Here is a 24,880-nt window from a genome sequence, read left to right as displayed (position 1 = left end):
TGTGTCTCCATATGAATTTCAGCATCATTTTTTCCAGATATGAGAAGAAGGTCTTCGGTATCCTGATTGGTATTGCATTGAATGTATAAATTGCTTTTGGGAGAATGGAAATTTTGATGATGTTGATCCTTCCAATCCATGAGCATGGAAGATTCCTCCATTTTTTGGTATTCTCTTCTATTTCTTTCTGTAAGGTTTTGTAATTTTCATCGTAGAGATCTTTAACATCCTTGGTTAAGTATATTCCAAGGTATTTGATTGTTTTTGTAGCTATTGTGAATGGGATTGAATTTAGAAGTTCTTTCTCAGCTGTGGCATTGTCTGTGTATACAAAGGCTGTTGATTTTTGTGCATTGATTTTTTATCCTGCTACTTTGCCAAACTCTTTGATGAGTTCCAGTAGTCTGTTATTAGAGTTCTTTGGGTCCCCTAAATAAAGAATCATATCTGCAAAGAGGGATAGTTTGAGTTCCTCCTTCCCAATTTGTGTCCCTTTAATTTCTTTTTCTTGCACAATAGCTCTGGCTAACACTTCCAGAACTATATTGAATAGCAGTGGTGAGAGCGGGCATCCCTGTCTGGTACCAGATCTCAGCGGAAATGCTTCCAACTTTTCCCTGTTCAATAGGATACTGGCCGCAGGTTTTTCATAAATTGCTTTGATTGTATTGAGAAATGTTCCTTCCATACCCAGTTTGCTTAGAGTTTTCATCATGAAAGGGTGTTGTATTTTATCAAATGCTTTCTCTGTGTCTATTGAGATAGTCATATGGTTTTTCTTTGTAGTCTGTTAATGCGGTGTATCACATTGATTGTTTTGTGAACATTGAACCATCCCTGCATGCCAGGGATAAATCCCACTTGGTCTGGGTGGATGATCTTTCTGATGTGTTATTGCATTCTATTGGCCAGAATTTATTGAGCATTTTTGCATCTATGTTCATCAGGGATATTGGTCTGTAATTCTCTTTCAATGCTGCATTTTTTTCCAGCTTAGGAATTAAGGTGATGCTGGCTTCATAGAAAGAATTTGGGAGGATTCCCTCTTTTTTGATTGTTCTGAATAGTTTGAGAAGAATTGGAGTTAGTTCTTCTCTAAATGTCTGGTAGAATTCAGCCGTGAATCCATCTGGTCCTGGGCTTTTCTTTGTTGGGAGGCCCTTTATTACTATTTCAATTTCTGTGTCAGTTATGGGTCTGTTTAGGTTTTCTATGTCTTCCTGGTTCAATTTATTTAGATTGCATGTGTCCAGGAATCTATTTAACTCTGATAGATTTCCCTGTTTGCTGGCATACAAGTCCTTGTAGTAATTTCTGATGATTCTTTTTATTTATGTGGTGTCTGTTCTTTATGTTTCCTTTTTCATCTCTGACCCTATTGATTTGGGTCTTTTCGCTTCTTTTTTTAGTTATTTGGGCCAATGGGGTGTCAATTTTGTTTATTTTTTCAAAAAACCAACTCCTAGTTTGTTTGAAATTTTGTAATTTTTTTTGATTCAATCCTGTTGATTTCTTCTCTGATTTTAATTATTTCTCTTCTCCTACTAGATTTGGGTATGGTTTGCTGCAGATTTTCTAGATCCTTGAGATGAACTAAAAGCTAAACTATTTGGTGCCTTTAAAATTTCTTGATATAGGCAGCTATTGCTATAAACTTTCCTCTTAACACTGCTTTTGCTGTAGCCCATAAGTTTTGGTATGTTGTGCTGTTATCCTCATTTACATCCAGAAACTTTTTGATTTCTCTTTTAATTTCTTCTATGACCCAGTATACATTCAAGAGCATGTTGTTCAATCTCCATGTGTTTGCATATGCTCTAGGGATTCCTGAGTTGCTAATTTCCAATTTCATTCCTTTGTGGTCTGAGAAGCTGCATGGTATGATTCTAATTCTTTTGAATTTGCTGAGACTTGCTTTATGACCTAGTATGTGGTCAATCCTAGAGAAGGTTCCATGTACTGCTGAGAAGAATGTAAGTGATTTCCGTGTAGGATGAAGGTTCTGTAGATATCTGTTAGATCCATTTGAGCTATAGTGTCATTTAAATCTACTGTCTCCTTGTTGATCTTCTGTCCTGTTGATCTGTCTATCTCTGAGGGTGGAGTATTGAAGTCCCCCAGTACTATTGTGTTGGGGTCTAAGTCTCCCTTTAAGTCCCTTAACAAATCTTTTAAATAAACCGGTGCCTTGTAATTAGGTGTATATGCATTGATAATCGTTATATCTTCCTGCTGAATTGCCCCTCTTTGTCTCTCCTAACAGTTTTTATGGTAAAGTTTATGTTGTCCGATATTAAGATGGCTACGCCCGCTCTTTTTTCATTTCTGTTGGCATGGTATATCTTTTTCCAGCCTTTCACTTTCAGTCTGTATGCATCGTTGTTGGAAAGATGTATTTCTTGCAAGCAGCAAAGATGGGTTTTGTTCCTTAACCCAATCAGCCAATCGGTGTCTTTTAACTGGACAGTTCAGGCCATTAACATTCAATGTGACTATTGAGAAGGAGTAAATTTACCCTGTCATTTGCCAAAGATATTTTCTAATATATGATTTGAACCCTGTGATCTTTTGCTGTGAGGTTTCCTTCCTTTACCTTCTTTCATATTGGTGACCGTGTTTCTGTGTTTCTGTGTGTAACACATCTTTAAGCATCTTTTGCAGGGCTGGACAAATTCTTTCAATGTCTGTTTGCTGTGAAAGGTCTTTATTTCACCTTCATTCACAAATGAGAGCTTTGCAGGATATAATATTCTGGGCTGGCAGTTTTTCTCTCTTAGTACCTGGGCTATATCTCGCCATTCTCTCCTAGCTTGTAGGGTTTCTGATGAGAAGTCTGCTGTGAGTCTAATTGGAGATCCTCTGAGAGTAATCTGGCGTTACTCTCTTGCACATTTTAGGATCTTTTCTTTATGTTTCCCTGTGGTGAGTTTGATTACGATGTGTCGTGGTGAGGATCTCTTTTGGTCATGTTTACTAGGGGTTCTATGAGCTGCCTGTACTAAGATGTCTCTGTCCTTCTCCAAACCTGGGAAATTTTCTGCTAGTATCTCACTAAAAATGTCTTCTAGTCCTTTCTCCCTCTCCATGCCTTCAGGAACTCCTAGAACCCAAATGTTAGGTTTTTTAATAGTATCCTGTAGATTCCCGACAATATTTTTTAGATTTCTAATTTCCTCTTCTTTTCTTTGGTTTGACTGTTTCCTTTCCTGTTCTCTGTGTTCTACATCCGATATTCTCTCTTCTGCTTCACCCAATCTGTTTTTAAGGCTCTCTAATGTGTTTGTCATTTGATCTATTGAATTCTTCATTTCATTATGATTTCTTGTCACTATCACAGTTTCTTGTTCTACTAGTTGTTTCATTTCATTTTGATTTCTCCTTAATATTTCATTTTCGCTCCAGAGATTTTGTATCTTGTCCATTAAGGATTTCTGTAGTTCAAGAATTTGTTTTTGAGAACTTCTTAATGTTCTTGTCAATTTTTTGAGATCTACTTCTTGCATTTCTTCAATCTCCTCATCTTCATAATCTTGAATTGGGGTGTCTTGTTCATTTGGGGGCATCATATTGTCTTCCTTGTTTTGTTACCTCACTTTCTGCATTTGTTTGGTATTGTGGAGATATTCTTTGATTTCTTCGCTGTGGTGCTCTTTCTTGTTATACTATGACTCTAGATTAAGTGGACTGTCTGCTTTTGATGGATCCTTAGAGGCTGTGATGGATGTGGTCAGAGAGCTCTGTTTGGTTCTTCAGGGTTAAGGGTGTGCCAAAGTGACTCACCCAGATTGTTCTCTTGCTCTCTCTCTCTCTCTTTTTGACTCAGTTGGGAAGGAATTCCACATAGCTGAGTGGAATTGAGGGTAGTTGATGTATGAAATCTGGCCCCTGTGGGTATTAATCTGCTCTACCCCTGGGACCACACAAAGAGTTTATGCAGCCCTCAGTGTGGCCTGAAATTTCTCTGCAGTCTCTCACCGGGTTGCCAAGGTTACCAACTTTTTGTACTCGGTGAGTTCTCTCGCCCCCCCCCTCAGATTTTCACAGTCCCAGTTCAGTTCATTAGCTCCACACTTTCACTAGTTCCTAACCTCCTGTTTTTTTACCTACCAGAGTCAGGTTTTTCTGGTTGGCTAACGGCAGGCGCTGCTTTACATACGTAAAATGGCGCCTGCTCTTTGTCTTGCTCAGCTTTGTAAGGTGAGTGGAGAGAGAGGCTAATGTCCGTGTCAGTTCCCCTTATTTATTCATTTTTTTTCTCTCCTCCAGTCCGCCTGGTGAACTTTCCCCAGTGGGGCTTCAGGCCTCGTTCCCTCTAGTCTCTTTCTGCCTTTCCCTGCCAATGTCTTGGGTTACCGAGGTTTTTTTCTCACCTCCCATTCCAGGGCTGGCACGCAGACTCTGCGGCTCGGCTCCCACGGCTTGGATTCCATGTGGTGAGCGACCTTGCTCTCCTCGTAGGTCCTCCCTGTCACATCCAGTAGATCCGGAAGAGTTTCCTCTGCAATTTTTTCCTGAGCCTTTTCCTGAGACTACAGTAACTCTACTTTTATTAAACTATCTTTTCCTGGACTATCGGTGTGTGCCCTCACTATTCCACCATCTTTATATTCATTTCTTAATGTCTGTTGATGGCCTGTTCTTTCTACTGGGATCTCACTCACAGAGATCTTTCATTTAGGTCCTCTTTTTTTTCCAGCATGTCTTGGCTTTCCATGCCTAAAATACACTCATGGGCTCTTCAGCCAGATCCGAATGCCTTAAGGGATGATTCTGAGGCCAGAGTGCTGTTTAGGACATCTGCCATTCTATGAAGATCCAACAGAGTAAAAGTAGTGGATCTAACAGTGATGGGCTGTTCAGAACACTATCTGCATCCAGATAAGATGGATACTATGCCTCCTTCTCTTGGCTCTTTAGGAAATATAAAAAGGCATAGAGCTTCATGGAAAATAGAAAACCTCTGCAGGCTCAGGTGGGTGGAGAAGGCTTCCTCAAAAATGAGAGAGGGAGTCAGAGCTTCCCCAGCCAGAGGGAGAAATGGAACAAGGATAGGAAAGTTATCAAATGGAACTGTCCACCTGCAGCTGGGAAGTAATCTTGCTGAGGGCCAGAAAGTGTTAGTTCAGAGGTGGAGGTTAATGCCAGGTAGTGAAGAGCCTTGAATGTCAACCCAAGGACTCAAATATTTTCCTCTGAGGAACAATGAACCATTGGAGATTTGGAAGCAGAGAGTGATCTGTAAAAATCACATTTGGAGTAAAGGATAATCTTAAGAGAAGAGAGAGGCAGCAGGGAGAGGAGCATGGGCAGAAGGTGGGAAACGTATGTTGGAAAGAAACTGAAAGGACCACAGTACAAAGACACTATGAAAAAAAATGGCACAACTGATGGTGAGTAGGAGATGGAGGTGGAAATGTTTGGAATCTCAGCAAGTGAAAAAAAATCATTCTCCAGAGGAAGATTAAAGAGAGCCATCTGCACAGAGGTGAGAGTTGATGTGCTAGGAGATATGTGAAGGGAGGAATACAAATAGAAAACTTAAACTTGGGTTTTAGGAGGGGGTGAAGTATCAGAGAAAGAAAAATAATGTAAGAGATGGAGAGATAGGCAAGACAGAGGGAAGTCAGCTCCTCACAGAAAACTTCTCAATTAGGCCCCTTGTTCTGTCCTAACACCTAACTTCCTCTCCCACATCTAAGCTGGGTACATGTCCTAGTGTTAACTGGGTCCCATGGGATACCTACTTTATGCATATCATACTGCTGGACTTTTCCAGACCTTTACCAATACAGAACAAAGCCATGAAAACTAGATAAAAAGTATCAGCAATAAGAAAGAGGACAAACAAAAAACTTCATAACAACTATGAAGACACAAGAGAAGAATGGCTTGAGGGAGATGCTCTGATAAAGCTTCAGGACCAGGAGGAAGGAGGATGTGAATGCCTGTAAATGGATATCTAGTGGACAGTACATTCTTTCAAGAACTTTCAAAGTAAAGGGAGGGAACATTTGGGAAGGAATCATCAATGAAGAAGCAATAATGAAAAAGTTCTTTCAGAGTATGGTAACATAGTTATAACTAGGCAGAGAGGAAAGACATTGAAGAGATGTATGGAAAAGATGACAGTAATGGATGTAGCACACAGGGAGAGGGATACTTGAAAGTGAGGAAGAGCAGCAAGCTGGAGAAAGCAGAGCAGTTTGGGCTGAGAGTCTTACCATAGGCTCCAACCTCACAGGGCAAGTGTAGGCCACAGGAGAGATACCAGTCACCCAGTTGTCATTTCTCAGAAATGCTATAGTAATAGACAAGTTCCCTGCAATTTTGTGGCAGGCACCCTGAAGACATTCCTCTCATAACAAGTGGTTGTGTTGGGGAACTGGGACTGAGAAAGAAAATAATAAAACTAATGATAATGAAGGACTTACATATGGTCACTTGTCATTATGTTAAGGACTTTATAATTTGTCTTTTTATTCAGTCCTCACAATGACTAGCACTTTCACTTACATTTCAGAAATGGATAGATAGAGTGTTTTTTTCCATATTATTTGTTGAACTCTATTAGTTTAGGGTTAATCTTATGAGTATAAAATAAATTGAAAACAGATCTTTGTAAAAAATTAAGAGTGGGAATAGCAGAGGGAAGAGGAAGAATGTTGGGAGCATGGGCAGGAAGGAGAGTAGGTGCATAAATCTGTATATATGAAATACATGAACTGTGTTTACCTTAGAAGAATTTTTTTTAAAAAAAGAAAAAGAGTTTAAATATAATACCTATCCTTAGGATATAAGCAGTGAAGTTAGATGCTTTGGTACTATAGAATCCAAGATTCTAACTGCAGTGCTTTGGAAAGCTTACTGCCTCCTAGGAATGCTGCAGTACCTATAGTAACAACCCAGACAAAGCAGTGATGAAACATTCCAGAAAGTGTTTCCTTGAGGCCAGGGAAGATTCAATGTGAGCATACAAGATTGATGAGTGTTAGATTCTAGCTAACAAAATGACATTTTGATTCTATATGAAACACCCCGGATTCTATTATAGAGAATCCTTTAAAAAAACTGGGTAATAAAAACCAAACTAAAGTAGGAATAACACATTCAAGAAGTATCTTCTATGTACTTGGCTTCACATTAAGAGCTTTCTAAACATGAACTTAAACATGAACTCAAAACTGCAAAATTGTAACATAATAACATTTTGAGTCATATTCTCAAACCAGATGCTCTGAGCTAGCTGGGCTCTCCCTAAGATTGTAGGCTGAATCCATGATAATGTGACTGTGTTTAAGTTTTTTAAGGAGGTGATTAAGTGAAAATAAAGTCACTGGCTTATTCTCTCATCTAGTATGCATCTTATCCCTACAAGAATTGATGGGGCCACAGACCCACACAGAAGGAAGACCAAGACAGCACAAAGCAAGGTGGTGGCTGCCTGCAATCTATGAGACAAGGCCTCAGAGAAAACCAACCCTACCCACTCTTTGTTCTCAGACTTCCAGCCTCCCAAACTGTGAGAGAGTAAATGTCGATTGTTGAAGTCACACAGTCTGTGATATATTTATGGTAGCTGTAGCTAACCAATACAGCAAGAAATCCAGTCTGAAGAACCACGTTCTTTTCCAAGATCATGAAGACAATGCTAGAGCCAGCATAGTCTGTATGAATCCAAAAATGCCAACAGAAACTCGCCATTATAGCTGAAGGTCTAATCTGATCTTATGCACATCAGCTACATTGCTTCATTAAAATATGATTCCTTGGGGCCTGTGCTGTGGCTCATGTGGTTAATCCTGTGCCTGTGGTGCCAGCATACCATATGGGTGCCAGGTTCTTGTCCTGGCTGTTCCTCTTCCAGTCCAGATCTCTGCTGTGGCCCGGGAAGGCAGTGGAGGATGGCCCAAGTGCTTGGGTGCCTGCACCTGCATGGGAGACCAGGAGGAAACACCTGGCTCCTGGCTTTGGATTGGCATAGTTCCAGCCGTAGCAGCCATTTGAGGGGTGAACCAACGGAAGGAATCTCTCTCTCTCTCTTTTTCTCTCTCTCTCAAACTGTCTAACTCTGTCAAATAATAATAAAAAAATGATTCATTTTACAAAAGCCATTTACCTTTTGGACAAGAGGTATTTAAGGAAGGAAAATTTTATTTATTTCCCTTGTGTTCCCTTTGTGAGTGACTCTGTTTTCACCATGTTGAGTTTTAAGATTTTTGATTTGATATCACACCATCAGGATGGACTCTTATTAATCTGATACAAACTATGGCTGCATATTGATAAATGAATGAAAACAATCTGAGAAATGTAATTTATTTTATTAAATGGTGTGATAGGAAAGTGAGTTTTTAAGTAATGTTTATTTTCCAGATAAGATTATATTGTCTTATACCTATCCTTATATAAGATTGCTTGAAAAAACAATCATTTAAGTGGTGTTAACATTTTCACCATTCAAAATGTAGACTCTGGTTTCTCTAACTCTCCACTCAAAAATTAGCCTCCTCAAAACATTACCTACTTACATACATATAGAATTTTTCATTTTATTTGAAAGAGAAAGAAATTGAGTTCTTCCATCTACTGTTTCACTCCTCAATGTCAAAACTCAGAGCCAGGGACTCAATTTGGATCTCCCTCCCAAGTATCAGTACTTAATCTATCATCTATTATCTCCCAGGATGCATGTTATTAAGTAACTGGAATCAGAGACAGAGGCAGAAAAATATTCAATGGCAGCCAATAATTTTCTTCCTTTCCTACTGCCTGCAACTGTCTCGAACACAAATTTGATGACTGGGTCATGAATGACATTTTAGAGCAAAAGCACGAACCTTTGTTAGGCCTGTCTAGGAGCTACCACATAAGTCCCGGTCTGCCTCAGCTTTGTTTTATATATTTCAAGTCACTGTGATTTCAGAACTCTGTCATTTGTATAGAAATCTAATCCTCTTTGATACTGGTAAAAATTTATTCTCATCATAGGGAAGAGCATCAGCCCTATATCCAGGCCACTCAGCTGGTTACCTTCCATTATTTCAGAGTTAGGCACTCACCACTCTATTATCCATACAAAACAGCATACTTACAGCTGCTTTAGGACCACTGTTCTGCTGGAAAAATCTTGGTTAATGAAAGTTCAAACTAAAATATATTTTCTTCAATATAAAAGTCTGTTTGATGTTGAGACAAAGAAAAACAGGGGAGACTGTATAAGGCTTTAAATATTTGGAAACAATGCAACATGTTTTGCAGGCATCAAAAATGTAAATAGGATGTGGTGTAGTAGGTTAAGACTCTGCCTGTGGTGCTGACATCCCATATGGCTGCCAGTTCCAGTCCCGGCTGCTCCACTTCTGATCCAGATCCCTGCCGATGGCCTGGGAAAGCAGCAGAAGATGCCCCAAGTGCTTGGTTCTCTTCACCAATGTAGGAGACCTGGAAGAAACCCTAGGCTCCTGGCTTCAGCCTGGCCCAGTTTCAGCATTGCAACAATTTGGTGAGTGAACCAGCAGATGGAAGACCTCTGTCTATCTCTGTCTTTCCTCCTCTCTCTGTTACTCTGCCTTTCAAATAAATAAATAAGTCTAAAAAAAGATGTGTGCTAAGCAATTCTAGAATATGTAGAATGTTGTGGCATCTGGCTCCTAATGGTATTAAGTGTTTTGTGGTAAAGCATTATCCATCCAGGCAATCTTTACACATCCCTTCCAATCAACCCTTTGGTTAGCCAGCTTGTGAGAAATATAATAAATAAGCTAAAACTTTTAATCTAAAGTTTTCCTGGCTAATAATACCAAGAAATATTGACTTCACTAAACACAACTTTCATTTCTTAATCATCAAACAGGCTTAACATAAAATTCATGGAGCACCTGAAATGCTACATATAATTCATAGATCTTTTACTTAACAGTACTTGCATATCTCAGCTATTATTCATGGTCCCAATGACATTCAACCAATATTGAATTATGCATACTATTATGCAAGAAATTACTGTATGTGCTCTACATCGAGTACTTAATAAAAGAGAAATCTCCACTTTTGCAGAACTTGCATTTGAGTAATGACATTATATAAATGACCTAGCCAGATTTTAGACCGATTTTGGGAAATGGGTGAGAGTACTGAAGAATCTAGAAAAATTCTTCTCAGATGAGAAGAAACCTGTTTTTCAGTTTCCATATTGAATAAAGCCTACTCAGGTACTTTAAAATATAAGGGGTGGGTGTTGTGGAATTGCCACCACCTGTGATGCTGGCACCCCTTATCACAGTGCTGATTCAAATCCCACCTGCTCTGGTTCTGATTCAGTTTCCTACTATCGTGCATGATTCAGTAGGAAACTGAATCAGAACCAGAGCAGCTGGAATGTGAATTAGCACTGCGAATAGGGTGCCAGCACCAAAATTGGTGGCTATTCCACAACACCTACCCCTCATTTTTTAAACTATCTAAGTAGACTTTAATCAATACGCATTTACTTCTTGTGATACCAAATTAAGAAATTAGTTCTCAGAATTCCTACCACTTCTACTAGGATCAACATGATATGTTATTTTTTAAAAACATAAATTTTCTTGTGTGTACTTGATGCTTACAAATAATATTAAGGGTTACATATTGAGATTAAAATGGTTTCTATTGTGAAGCAATTTAGGATGCCTATCATCTCACATAATTTTTTGTGATATAAGAAGGTAAAATTTACCTACTAAACAATAATCCCCAATACAACACAATTTTATTTATTAAAGTCCTTATGTTGTATGTATGCATATTTGTTTTGCATCTTTGATGCAAGTCCTCATTTCTTTCCCCTTACCCCCACCCATGGTGATGACTGATACCTTCTCCATCACTGTGTATTTTTGTGTGTGTATATGTATGCATATATATATGTACATTTGTGTATATATATACACACATATAAGTTATCATTTAATGTTGGTCTAACTTACTTCACTTAGCATAATATCCTTCACGTCCATGTGATCACACACACACACACACACACACCCCACAATGTTATTCAGCCTTAAAAATGATGAAATGCATTTTTCTTGAGATTTAATATAGACTTCTAGTATACAGATTACAGTCTTTATATTAGAAAACTCTATCCTAACAACTTTTTTCACATTATTTTTCAAAGCCATATCATGTTCTTTATACCTTCTTTGACTACATGTCACCTATATAAATTTATATGTGTATATAGTTTGCAGATATCTTCTTTTATTATGTAAAATGTCTTGCCACTCCATTGATTGTCCCTTTGTTGAACAGAGTATTTTTATTATGAATTAGGCTGTCTTGTCTATTTTTGTTTTTGTTACCTGTGTTTTGGGTGTCATGTAAAAAAATCATTTACAATGCCAATGACAATGTGGTTTCTCCTTATTTTCTAAGAGTTTTTCAGTTTTCAGTTGTTTTATTTAAGATTTTAATCTATTGTACATTTTATTTTTGTATACAATTCTAGTTTTTTAAATATATTTATATACAGTATTCCCAATCTGCTTTGTTGAAGGGACTAGGACTATCTCATCCTCATTGTACATTCATATTACACTTGTCAAACATTGGTTAATTGTGTATGCATGCATTGATTTTTGAGCTATCTCATTCTATTATTTTGTTCACTTTTCTTCAGGACCATTGTACTAATTTAATTACTGTAGTTTTGAAATATGTTTTGAAATCAGAATGTGTGATGAATCAGTTTTGTATTTCTCGCTCAAGACTGTTCAGTTTGGTTTGTGTCTTTCATACTTCCATTTAAATTTTAGAATTGTTTTTTTTCTTTCTGTCTTCACAAAGAAACACAATAGCAACAAATATCAGTATTCCAACTAAAATAGGGCAAAAACTTTAAAAGACATTACTCTAGAAATTCATGAAAATGGCTGAGAGGTGTGTGTGTGTATATGTATTTATACATTTGTCTGTGTGTGTATATATGTATGTATATGTATATACACACATATTATATATATATATATATATATATATATATATATATATAAAGGTGATCAGTATCACTAGTTAGGAAAATTCAAATCAAAACTACAATAGGATCACAATAGCCAAGATATGGAATCAACCAAGGCATACATTAAAAAGGAATGGATAAAGAAAATCTGATATATACGTACAATATAATATTATTCAGCCACAAACAAGAATGGCACCCTGCCATTCGCACCAAAATAGAAAGAACTCGAGGATGTCGTTCTAACTGAAGTAAATTAGACAGAGACAGACAAATAATGAATGTTCTCCCTTATATATGGAATCTAAAATAGTCAGTCTGAACACAAAAAAATTACCAGAGGCTGATAAAAGTGGGCAGAGCAAGTAGAGGGAGGCTGAATAATAGATATCACATCACAATTAGAAAGAATGAGTTCCTATGGCTACACTGTGCAGTAGAGTGACTAAAATTCACACACACACACACACACACACACAAAACTATTATGGATTTTCTGAGAAATTAGAAGGGAGGTGAATGATGGCTCTAGTTACAAAACAATGCCAAGGAGTGGGTAACATTTACTATTGCAATTTAATCAGAACATAACTTATACATTTAATGAAATATCACTGTGTGCCCCAGAAATTATGCAAACATTGTTAATCAAAAATGTTTTATGATTTTAAAAAGTAAATGCTAACTACACTGGTTTGTTCCTTACATATTAAATACATTAACTTACTATACTGCACCCTATAGATACATACAATTTAAATAGCAATTAAAAAAAGAAAAAGGATTTAAAAATATCATGTAATATACCAGATGATAATAATCAGAGAAAATCATACTCCTATTTAGATTAGAAATAAATAAAATACCACAATTGATAGAGTTAGCTTAAATTTGAAAAGACTCTATAAACAATGTTTAAATACGAAAAAATACGGGGGCGGAGCCAAGATGGCGGAAGAGTGAGGGCACACACAACAGTTTGGGAAAAGAAATTTAAACAAGGGTGGAGTTACTGTACCCTGAAGAAGAGCCTCAGAGGAAAATACTGCAGAGGAAACTCTTCCAGATCTAGTGGATGCAACACGGAGGACCTACTGGGAGAGTAAGGTGGCCCACTGCCGCGCCGCGCCGAACCCTGCCGAGCCGCACCGAGCCATGCTGAGCCGCACCTAGCAGGACCCAGCTGCGCCGCACTGCACCGACCCGACCCGACCCGCAGGGAGGCGCGGCACAGACACGGCCCACCCACAAAATTTGAGCCCCGGCTCTGGAAGCAAAGGTAACCTGGAGACATTGGCCTTGAAGGTTAGACTGTGGTCAGAGCTCACGCGGTGGGGAGGGGGAACTACACCAGGCTGACTGGAAGAAAAAAAAAGGGGGGGAACCAGTTGGACACTAGCCTCTCTCTGCACTCTCCTTACAAACCCCAGAAAGACAAAGAGCAGGGACCACTTACTTTACATAAGTAAAACAAACTCCTTAGCGTGGGCAACACTGAAGAATCAGAGCTCTTTGGCGACACCTCCAAGATGCCAAACAAACGTAGAAACCAAGGCAACAAGAGCAAGGAAGACACTATAATGCCCCCAAATGAAAAAGACACACCAATTCAAGATTATGAAGATGATGAGATAGAAGAAATGCAAGAAGCGGATCTCAAAAAATAGGCAAGATCATTAAGAAGTTCTCAAAAACAAATTCTTGAACTACAGAAATCCTTAATGGACAAGATAGAAAATCTCTGGAGCGAAAATGAAATATTAAGGACGAATCAAAATGAAATGAAACAACTAGTAGAACATGAAACTGTGATAGTGACGAGAAATCATAATGAAATGAAGAATTCAATAGATCAAATGACAAACACATTAGAGAGCCTTAAAAACAGAAAGGGGGAAGCAGAAGAGAGAATATCAGACTTAGAAGACAGAGAACAGGAAAGGAAACAGGCAAATCAAAGAAAAGAAGAAGAAATTAGAAATCTAAAAAATATTGTCGGGAATCTACAGGATACTATTAAAAAACCCAACATTCGGGTTCTAGGAGTTCCTGAAGGCATGGAGAGGGAGAAAGGATTAGAAGGCATTTTTAGTGAGATACTAGCAGAAAATTTCGCAGGTTTGGAGAAGGACAGAGACATCTTAGTACAGGCAGCTCATAGAACCCCTAATAAACATGACAAAAAGAGATCCTCACACGACACATTGTAATCAAACTCACCACAGTGAAACATAAAGAAAAGATTTTAAAATGTGCAAGAGAGAAACATCAGACCACTCTCAGAGGATCCCCAATTAGACTCACAGCTGACTTCTCATCAGAAACCCTACAAGCGAGGAGGCAATGGCAAGATATAGCCCAGGTACTAAGAGAGAAAAACTGCCAGCCCAGAATATTATATCCTGCAAAACTCTCATTTGTGAATGAAGGTGAAATAAAGACCTTTCACAGCAAACAGAAATTGAAAGAATTCATCGCCACTCGTCCAGCCCTGCAAAAGATACTTAAAGATGTGATACACGCAGAAACACAGAAACGCGGTCAGCAATATGAAAAAAGGTAAAGGAAGGAAACCTCACAGCAAAAGATCACAGGAAACCCAAAAATGATAGGGCAAAGTTACTACTTATCGATAGTCACATTAAACATTAAAGGCCTGAAAAATCCAGTTAAAAGACACCGATTGACTGATTGGGTTAAAGAACAAAACCCATCTATCTGCTGCTTACAAGAAACACATCTTTCTAACAAAGATGCACACAGACTGAAAGTGACACGCTGGAAAAATATATACCATGCCAACAGAAATGAAAAAAGAGTGGGAGTAGCCATCTTAATATCAGATAACATAAATTTTACCACAAAAACTATTAGGAGAGACAAAGAGGGGCACTATATAATGATTAAGGGATCCATTCAACAGGAAGATATAATGATACTCAATGTATATGCACCTAATTACAGGGCACCGGTTTAATTAAAAGACCTGTTAAGGGACTTGAAGGGAGACTTAGACCCCAATACAATAGTACTGGGGGACTTCAATACTCCACTCTCACAGATAGACAGATCATCAGGACAGAGGACCAACAAGGAGACAGTAGATTTAAATGACACTATAGCTCAAATGGATCTAACAGATATCTACAGAATTTTTTTTCCTACGCAGAAAGACTTCACATTCTTCTCAGCAGTACATGGAACCTTCTCTAGGATTGACCACATACTAGGCCATAAAGCAAGTCTCAGCAAATTCAAAAGAATTAGAATCATACCATGCAGCTTCTCAGACTACAAAGGAATGAAATTGGAAATTAGCAACTCGGGAATCCCCAGAGCACATACAAACACATGGAGACTGAACAACATGCTCCTGAATGAACAATGGGTCATAGAAGAAATTAAAAGAGAAATCAAAAATTTCCTGCAAGTAAATGAGGATAACAGCACATCATACCAAAACCTATGGGATACAACAAAAGCAGTGTTAAGAGGAAAGTTTATATCAATAGGTGCCTACATCAAAAAATTGGAAAGGCACCAAATAGAAGAACTTTCAACTCATCTCAAGGATCTAGAAAATCAGCAACAAATAAGACCCAAACCCAGTAGGAGAAGAGAAATAATTAAAATCAGAGAAGAAATCAACAGGATTGAATAAAAAGAAATTACAAAAATCAGCCAAACGAGGAGCTGGTTTTTTGAAAAAATAAACAAAATTGACACCCCATTGGCCCAAATAACTAAAAAAAGAAAAGACCCAAATCAATACAATTAGAGATGAAAAAGGAAACGTAACAACAGACACCACAGAAATAAAAAGAATCATCAGAAATTACTACAAGGACTTGTATGCCAGCAAACAGGGAAATCTATCAGAAATGGACAGATTATTGGACACATACAACCTACCTAAATTGAGCCAGAAGACATAGAAAACCTAAACAGACCCATCACTGACACAGAAATTGAAACAGTAATAAAGGCCCTCCCAACAAAGAAAAGCCGAGGACCAGATGGATTCACTGCTGAGTTCTACCAGACATTTAAAGAAGAACTAACCCCAATTCTCCTCAAACTATTCAGGGCAATCGAAAAAGAAGGAATCCTCCCAAATTCTTTCTATGAAGCCAGCATCACCTTAATTCCTAAGCTGGAAAAAAATGCAGCATTGAAAGAGAATTACAGACCAATATCCCTGATGAACATAGATGCAAAAATCCTCAATAAAATTTTGGCCAATAGAATGCAACATCACATTAGAAAGATCATCCACCCAGACCAAGTGGGATTTATCCCTGGTATGGAGAGATGGTTCAACGTTCGCAAAACAATCAACGTGATACACCACATTAACAGACTGCAGAAGAAAAACCATATGATTCTCTCAATAGACGCAGAGAAAGCATTTGATAAAATACAACACCCTTTCATGATGAAAACTCTAAGCAAACTGGGTATGGAAGGAACATTTCTCAATACAATCAAAGCAATTTATGAAAAACCTGCGGCCAGTATCCTATTGAACAGGGAAAAGTTGGAAGCATTTCCACTGGGATCTGGTACCAGACAGGGATGCCCACTCTCACCACTGCTCATCAATATAGTTCTGGAAGTCTTAGCCAGAGGTATTAGGCAAGAAAAAGAAATTAAAGGGATACAAATTGGGAAGGAAGAACTCAAACTATCCCTCTTTGCAGATGATATGATTCTTTATTTAGGGGACCCAAAGAACTCTAATAAGAGACTGCTGGAACTCATCAAAGAGTTTGGCAAAGTAGCAGGATATAAAATCAATGCACAAAAATCAACAGCCTTTGTATACACAGACAATGCCACGGCTGAGAAATAACTTCTAATTTCAATCCCATTCTCAATAGCTACAAAAACAATCAAATACCTTGGAATAAACTTAACCAAGGACATTAAAGATCTCTACGATGAAAATTACAAAACCTTAAAGAAAGAAATAGAAGAGAATACCAAAAAATGGAGGAATCTTCCATGCTCATGGATTGGAAGGATCAACATCATCAAAATTTCCATTCTCCCAAAAGCAATTTATACATTCAATGCAATACCAATCAGGATACCGAAGACCTTCTTCTCATATCTGGAAAAAATGATGCTGAAATTCATATGGAGACACAGGAGACCTCGAATAGCCAAAGCAATCTTGTACAACAAAAACAAAGCCAGAGGCATCACAATACCAGATTTCAGGACATACTACAGGGCAGTAGTTATCAAAACAGCATGGTACTGGTACAGAAACAGATGGAGAGACCAATGGAACAGAATAGAAACACCAGAAATGAACCCAAACATCTACAACCAACTCATATTTGATCAAGGATTCAAAACCAATCCCTGGAGTAAGGACAGTCTATTCAATAAATGGTGCTGGGAAAATTGGATTTCCACGTGCAGAATCATGAAGCAAGATCCCTACCTTTCATCTTACACAAAAATTCACTCAACACGGATCAAAAATTAAATCAACGACCAGACACCATCAAATTATTAGAGAGCATTGGAGAAACCCTGCAAGATATAGGCACAGGTAAAGACTTCTTGGAAAAGACCCCAGGAGCACAGGCAGTCAAAGCCAAAATTAACTATTGGGATTGCATCAAATTGAGAAGTTTCTGTACTTCAAAAGAAACAGTCAGGAAAGTGAATAGGAAACCGACAGAATGGGGAAAATATTTGCAAACTATGCAACAGATAAAGGGTTGATAACAAGAATCTACAAAGAAATCAAGAAACTCCACAACAACAGAACAAACAACCCACTTAAGAGATGGGCCAAAGACCTCAACAGACATTTTTCAAAAGAGGAAATCCAAATGGCCAACAGACACATGAAAAAATGTTCAGGATCACTAGCCATCAGGGAAATGCAAATCAAAACCACAATGAGGTTTCACCTCACCCTGGTTAGAATGGCCCACATTCAGAAATCAATCAACAATAGATGCTGGAGAGGATGTGGGGGAAAAGGGACACTAATCCACTGTTGGTGGGAATGCAAACTGGTTAAGCCACTATGGAAGTCTGTCTGGAGATTCCTCAGACACCAGAACATAACCCTACCATACAACCCAGCCATCCCACTCCTTGGAATTTACCCAAAGGAAATTAATTTGGCAAATAAAAAAAAATCTGCACATTAATGTTTATTTCAGCTCAATTCACAATAGCTAAGACCTGGAACCAACCCAAACGCCCATCATCAGTAGACTGGATAAAGAAACTATTGGACATGTACTCTATGGAATACTATACAGCAGTAAGAAACAATGAAACCCAATCACTTGCAACAAAATGGAGCAATCTGGAAAGCATCATGCTAAGTGAATTAAGCCAGTCCCAAAGAGACAAATATCATTTGTTTTCCCTGATCGGCGACAACTAACTGAGCACCAAAGGGTAACCTGTGGAAGTGTAATGGACACTATGAGAAATAGTGACTTGATCAGCTATGGTGCTGACTGTTGATGTACAATGTAACACTTTATCTATTTTAGTATTTTTTTGTAAACTTTGTAATTAACACACAATTATTCTGAGGTGTCTAAATCTTAACTGAAAAGTGATCCCGGTTAAATATAAGAATGAGAAAAGAGAGGGAGGAGATGTATAATAGGGGACATGCTCAATTGGATTTGCCCCAAATGATGAAGTTAGAAATGTTCCAGGGGATTCCGATACAATCCCATGAAGGTGTCATGTACCAATGCCATCTCAAAGCCCAGGTTATCAATTTCAGTTCACAACTGATCACACTGATAGGCCTAAGAGTCAAAGGAATCACACAAACAAGATTAATGTCTGCTAATACTAACTGATAAAAAAAGGGGGGGGGGGAAGAAGGATCCAACATGGGAAGCAGGATACACAGCAGACTCATAGAATGACAGATGTCCTAAATAGCACTCTGGCCTCAGAATCAGCCCTTAAGGCATTCAGATCTGGCTCAAGAGCCTATGAGAGTATTTTAGGCATGGAAAGCCAAGACACGCTGGGGAAAAAAAATAAGATGAAGAAGAAGAAGACCTAAATGAAGGATCTCAGCGAGTGTGATCCCAGTGGAAAGAACGGGGCCATCAAGGTAGGAGGTAACTTTCTCTGAAGGGAGGAGAGAACTTCCACTTTGACTATGGCCTTGTCGGAATAGGATCGAAGTTGGCGAACCCTAAAGGCTTCCATAGCCTCGGCAACTCATGGCTAGAGCCTAGGGAGATTACTGACGCCATGAACAAGAGTGTTAAGTTGTTAAATCAACATCAGGAGTCACTGTGTACTTGCATCCCATGTGGGATCTGTCCTTAATAGGTTGTCAAAGGTGAAGTAATGATATAGCTAGTACTGAAACAGTATTTTTACACTTTGTGGTTATGTGTGGGTGCAAATTGATGAAAGCTTTGCTTAGTATATACTGAAGTGATCTTCTGTATATAAAGATATTGAAAATGAAAAAAAAAACCCTGGGTTTTAAATTGGAAATTACATAGAAAAATAATCAATCTTTTTAAAAAAAATATCTTGCAGAATCTCGGTCATTAATGTGATGTACACTGTTATTTATTGCTATAACTAGTACTCCAACAGTATTTTTTCACTTTGTGTTGCTATAGGAGGACAAACTGTTGAAATCTATATATATACTAAACTGATTTTCTATATATAAAGAGAATTGAAAATGAATCTTGATGGGAATGGAAGGGGAGAGCGAGTGGGAGGGGGGAGGGTTGGGGGTTGGGGGGAAGTTGAGGGGGGGGAAGCCTTTGTAATCCATGAGCTGTACTTTGGAAATTTATATTCACTAAATAAAAAAATAAAATAAAATAATACGAATAAATACAGGCATTTTACATTATTCATATGGGTATTATGTAGTAGTCAAAAGAAAACAAGCATTGACGGGGATATGGAGAAATCATGACACTTGAAAATGGTTGGCATGGAAAACTTTATCCCAAATGCTTCAAAAACATTAAAAATAGAATGACTATGTGATCTACCAATCCCACGTTTTGGTATATATCCAAAATAATTGAAATTACTATATCAAAGTGATATAGGCATTCCATATTCATTATAATGCTACTCACAATACCCCAGATATGAATTCACCAAGCAAGGAGAGACACAGTAAAATTCTGGCAAGTGTTGGATATGTCTAATGCCTTTATAGTGGTTATGGTATCATTCTACTTGCATTTAACCAAACACATTGAATTGTAAACATTAAATACTTGTAGTTCTTTGTGCATCCATTGAACCTCATTAAAATTCTTTTTATTTTTTATTAATATAAAGCAAACAGATTTTTTTGTATTCATAGATACAGTTCTAAGAAGATAATCTTACTTCTTCAAAATTCACTATGCAGTAGGGTTGTTCTGAAGATTAAGTAAAGAAATATAAATAGCTCCGTATTGACTGATGCTAAGTAGGTGAAACCAGAAGGGGAAATGGTTTGAAGACATTAAAATCTCTTCATTTGAGAAAATTGAGCAATAGTCTGGCTTTGGAAGATGAAGTACATGTTGGAGAAAGAGGAATTGGTTTGGAGAGAAAACTTTGGGAAAGTTGTCAAGATGCTTGGAGAGTACCATATAGTAAAAATTACAGGATAATGGATCTCATATATTTGATATTTTAATGAGCTTGGTGATGCAAAAGTAAACATTTTTATGCTGTAGTTTGTTTCAAGTTCTCAATGTTATTTTGCTAATACTTCAGTGTTTTTTATTATATATCTTGTCATCACAACTTGAGCTCTGTCTCCTCAAACCTAGCTACTCAAACAGAATTATCTATGTATTTTGTTTGCAGATTCCATAAAATGAAAGGAGTTCTATTCTGTTAATTAGCTTTACAGTGATACATGAACACGTATTTCCACTGAAGATTATAGTGGAAGGCTATATCTTAGCAGGGAAAAGAATCAGTAGAAACAGTTCCAGGATTATTTTTTGTAATATTAATTTAAAATTTTCCAAGCATGGTTTATTTTAAAGCATTCTTTGAGTTTCAAAGAAGTCTTAAGAAATGTAATCTGTGGGGCTGGCACCTGTGGTTTAGTGGACTAACCCTCTGCCTATGGCGCTGGCATTGCACGTGGATGCCAGCTCATGTCCCAGGTGCGCCTCTTCCTATCTAGCTCTCGGCTATGGCCTGGGAAAACAGAATAAGATGGCCCAAGTCCTTGGACCCCTGCACCCATGTAGGAGACTCAGAAAAAGCTTCTAGCTCCTGGCTTTGGATCAGTTCAGCTCCAGCCATTGTAGCCATTTGGAGAGTGAACCAGTGGATCGAAGATCTTTCTCTCTGTCTCTCCCTCTCTCTGTCTGTAACTCTACCTCTTAAGTAAATACATAAATCTTAAAAAAGAAATGTAATCTGTACAAACTCTGACTTAAATAATCCATTTCTTCAAAAATAATCTTACACACTCATTCTTATTCAATGTCTGTGCTTATAAAGCTTTTGTTTAATACAGTGAATGAAGTTCATTTTTCTCCTAACATATTAAGTCAGGATTATAAGTTCTTGAAGGTAGATTTTCACTTGAACTTCTCCAAATGTTCAGAGACCAAACCAGAAACTTGGCATATTCAAATCTACCTATTAACTAATAACTGATCATTTTCAAGGAATAAATGTAGAAGAAAATAGTACTAAGACAGAATTAGATAGAAGCAAGAAGTTCTGGTGTCCTATTGTAAAGTAAAGACTAAAGAAAATATTAGTGTACTGTATATTTCTTTATACAAGGAAAAAGCCCTAAAAGACTGGACTTTGTTTATTTTCATCCCAAAGAAACATTAAATGTTTGAGACAGATACATTTACTCTGATTAAACATTCTACAATGTTTACATATATCAAAACAGCACATAGTACCCCATAAATATGTACAGTATTTGTATGTCTGTAAACTAGTTTATAAAAATGAAAAAGAAAAAATATATGAAGATATTTCAGGCATGCAGAGAACGTGGGTTATTAAATGAGTGATAGCTGATATTAAGGACAGAACTAATAAATTATAATGTCTAGCCCTGATTGCTTAAAACATTTTCTAGAATTGTATTGTACGATTTTACTATTCTGCGAAGACTCACCTATGCTCTCTGGAAATGAAAGTATGGAAATTATCCATATTAATGTTGAGTTAACACCACATATTACATAATTTATGTGATATGACCAAATTAAGGCAAATCCATGGAGAACAATGGTAATTCACTGGTTGATTCAGGATGGGAATAGAAAGAGTGAAAAATGACTCTCAATGGGTATAAGAGTTTTTTTTTTGGAGGATGATAAAAATATTCAAAGATTAGATTGTTACGATTTCACAATTCAGTGAATATATTAAAAATACTAATTATACACTTTAAAATGGTGAATTGTATAGTATGGTAATTTATATCTCAAAGGTTTTTATAAAAGTGGAGTAGTAAGAACTCAGCCAGTCTAAGTTGTGATTTTAATGCAAATAATGCATTTTGAAGGGGTGGTATGAATGAAATTGGAATGTACTAGGAGGACAACCTAGTCTAAAGTCTAAGCTCAGGATTGTCATATGGACTATTGTTTTTCCTTTTGTTTTTCTTAAAATAAAGTCTTTTGGGTGGCTAATTCTATCTGACGACATCATAAAATCTTTAGGATATTTTCAACTTCCCCTTATGGTTTGGATGTAATGAAACAATACTTCCAAGGTTCAAGAAATCAAAAGTTGGGGCCAGTTCTGTGGTGCAGCAGGTTAAAGCCCCAGCCTGCAGTGCTGGAATTCCATATGAGCACCGGTTCAAGTCCCAGCTGCTCCTCTTCTGATCCAGCTCTCTTCTGTGGCATCTGATAGCAGTAGAAGATGGCTGAAGTCCTTGGGCCCCTACACCCATGTGGGAGACCTGGAAGAAGCTCCTGGTTCCTGGCTTCGGATCAACTCAGCTCTTGCCATTACAGTCATTTGGGAGTGAACCAATGGAATGGAAGACCTCTTTCTCTGGCTCTAGTTCTCTCCCTCTGTAACTCTGTCTTTCAAATAAATAAAATAAATCTATTTTTTTAAAAAAAGAAAATAAATCAAAGTCAGCCCATACCTCTGAGGTACAAGCCCTGTGCCAGCAGTCATCATGTTGCCTCATGGACTCTGTGTGACAAATATATACAAGTCTTCACTCCAGTTTTTCAGATGGGAGACATCACTTAAGGTCATTGCTAGGTTTGAAATGGAAAGTGTTTATTGATCAAATTAACAGGTCTTTGGAGAATTATGAACCATGTTCAAGTGAAAACTGCATCTGCTACCATTGTGTCAAAGTGGAAGATCTTACTACTTTTCGAAGAATTATTTCCAGGAAGATGATGGTAGAGGTAGTCCAGTGGAAGCTGGGGACCCACTATTAGATCATTAAGAGTAGGTTATAATGGAGAAATGACTTCATGTTTCCCTCCCAAGTGTAACGGTGTTGAACACTTTATTTTGGAAGGTATTGAGCGTCTCCCTGACATGGAGCTGGTGGTCAATGTACGAGGTTATCCTCAGGTTCCTAAATGGATGGAGCTTGCTTTCCCAGGCTTCTCCTTCAATAAGGTGGTTGGTCTGGTTGTTTTCCCTGAAACTCTCCCAGGAAAGCAGATAAGGCCCCCATGTTGCCAACATCAGAGTATCATGATATCTTGTATCCTTCTTTGACATTCTGGGAAGGGGGACCTGCTGTTTGCCAATTTATCCCACATGATTGGATGGTGGGACCTTTTCAGAGAAGAGCTAGTAAAGTTAGCAGCGCAGTGGCCATGAGAAAAGAAAAATTCTATAGCATATTTCTGAGGGTCAAGGACATATCCAGAATATTCTCTCATTCTTCTATCTTGGAAAAATCCAAAACTTGTTGATGGAGAATATTTCAAAAACCAGGCCTGGAAATCTATGAAATATACCTTGGATAAGCCAGCTGCTAAAGATGTTCATCTTGTAGATCACTGCAAATATAAATATCTGTTTAATATTTGGGGTGTAGCTGTAAGCTTTCAGTTTGAACATCTCTTTCTGTGTGGTTCACTTGTTTTACATGTTGGTGAAGAGTGGCTCCAATTCTTCTATCCACAACTACAGCCATGAGTGCACTATATCCCAGTGAAAACAGATCCCTCCAGTGTCCAAGTGATGTTGCAATTTCTGCAAGTAATTGATGATATAGCTTAAAAAGCTGCTGAAAGGGAAGCCAGTTTATTATGAACCACCTGAAGATGCATGACATCACCTGTTATGGGGAGAATCTCTTGATTGAATAAATTCCTATCCTATAATGCAGCAAGGAGATGCTATGATCAGATTAGCACCACAATTATCAAAACTGAACTCTAGTGGTTGTGGTACAATGGTTGTCTTTATGCCTGCAGGTTGCAGATGTCTTATGATGAGAAGCTCACCATGAGCATGGCACCTATACTTTGAATACCATTTATCAAGCCAGATATCATTTTCCTTATCATTCTGCACCCAGCTCAACTCGTAAGATACAAAATGTGTATAATCCCCAGATATGAAGCAGCTCAACCCTCATACTGAAAGAACAGAAATCATGAGATGTGGATTTTGAATGTGGATTTCTTTGCCTTACAACCAATCACAGCATGTGCCTCAGGTCATCTACCTGTGTATGTTCATCATTGTGAAATGGAAATGGACTCTCTCCTTATGAGGATGCCTTGTGTGCCATCATTTGAAGCAAAAATCCATTTGAAACTAGTGCAACTCATCTTCACAGTTCTTAAGTTATACTAGAATTTGTTGATGTTACTTTAATAGGAAATTTGTGAAAATATTTGGGGATTATTTACTTAAAGGTCTAAG

General features: G+C 37.8%; 1 pseudogene; it reads left to right on the top strand.

Moving 5' to 3' along the window:
- Positions 1-24,391, top strand: part of LOC133770608 (protein O-glucosyltransferase 1-like) — a 34,267-nt pseudogene extending 9,876 nt beyond the window's left edge.
- Positions 24,392-24,880: the final 489 nt, after the last annotated feature.

Source organism: Lepus europaeus, chromosome 11 (genome assembly GCF_033115175.1).
Source record: "Lepus europaeus isolate LE1 chromosome 11, mLepTim1.pri, whole genome shotgun sequence".
Lineage (NCBI taxonomy): Eukaryota > Metazoa > Chordata > Mammalia > Lagomorpha > Leporidae > Lepus > Lepus europaeus.
Note: the sequence above shows the minus strand (reverse complement) of the source record. Positions and strands in the feature narration are given on the sequence as shown.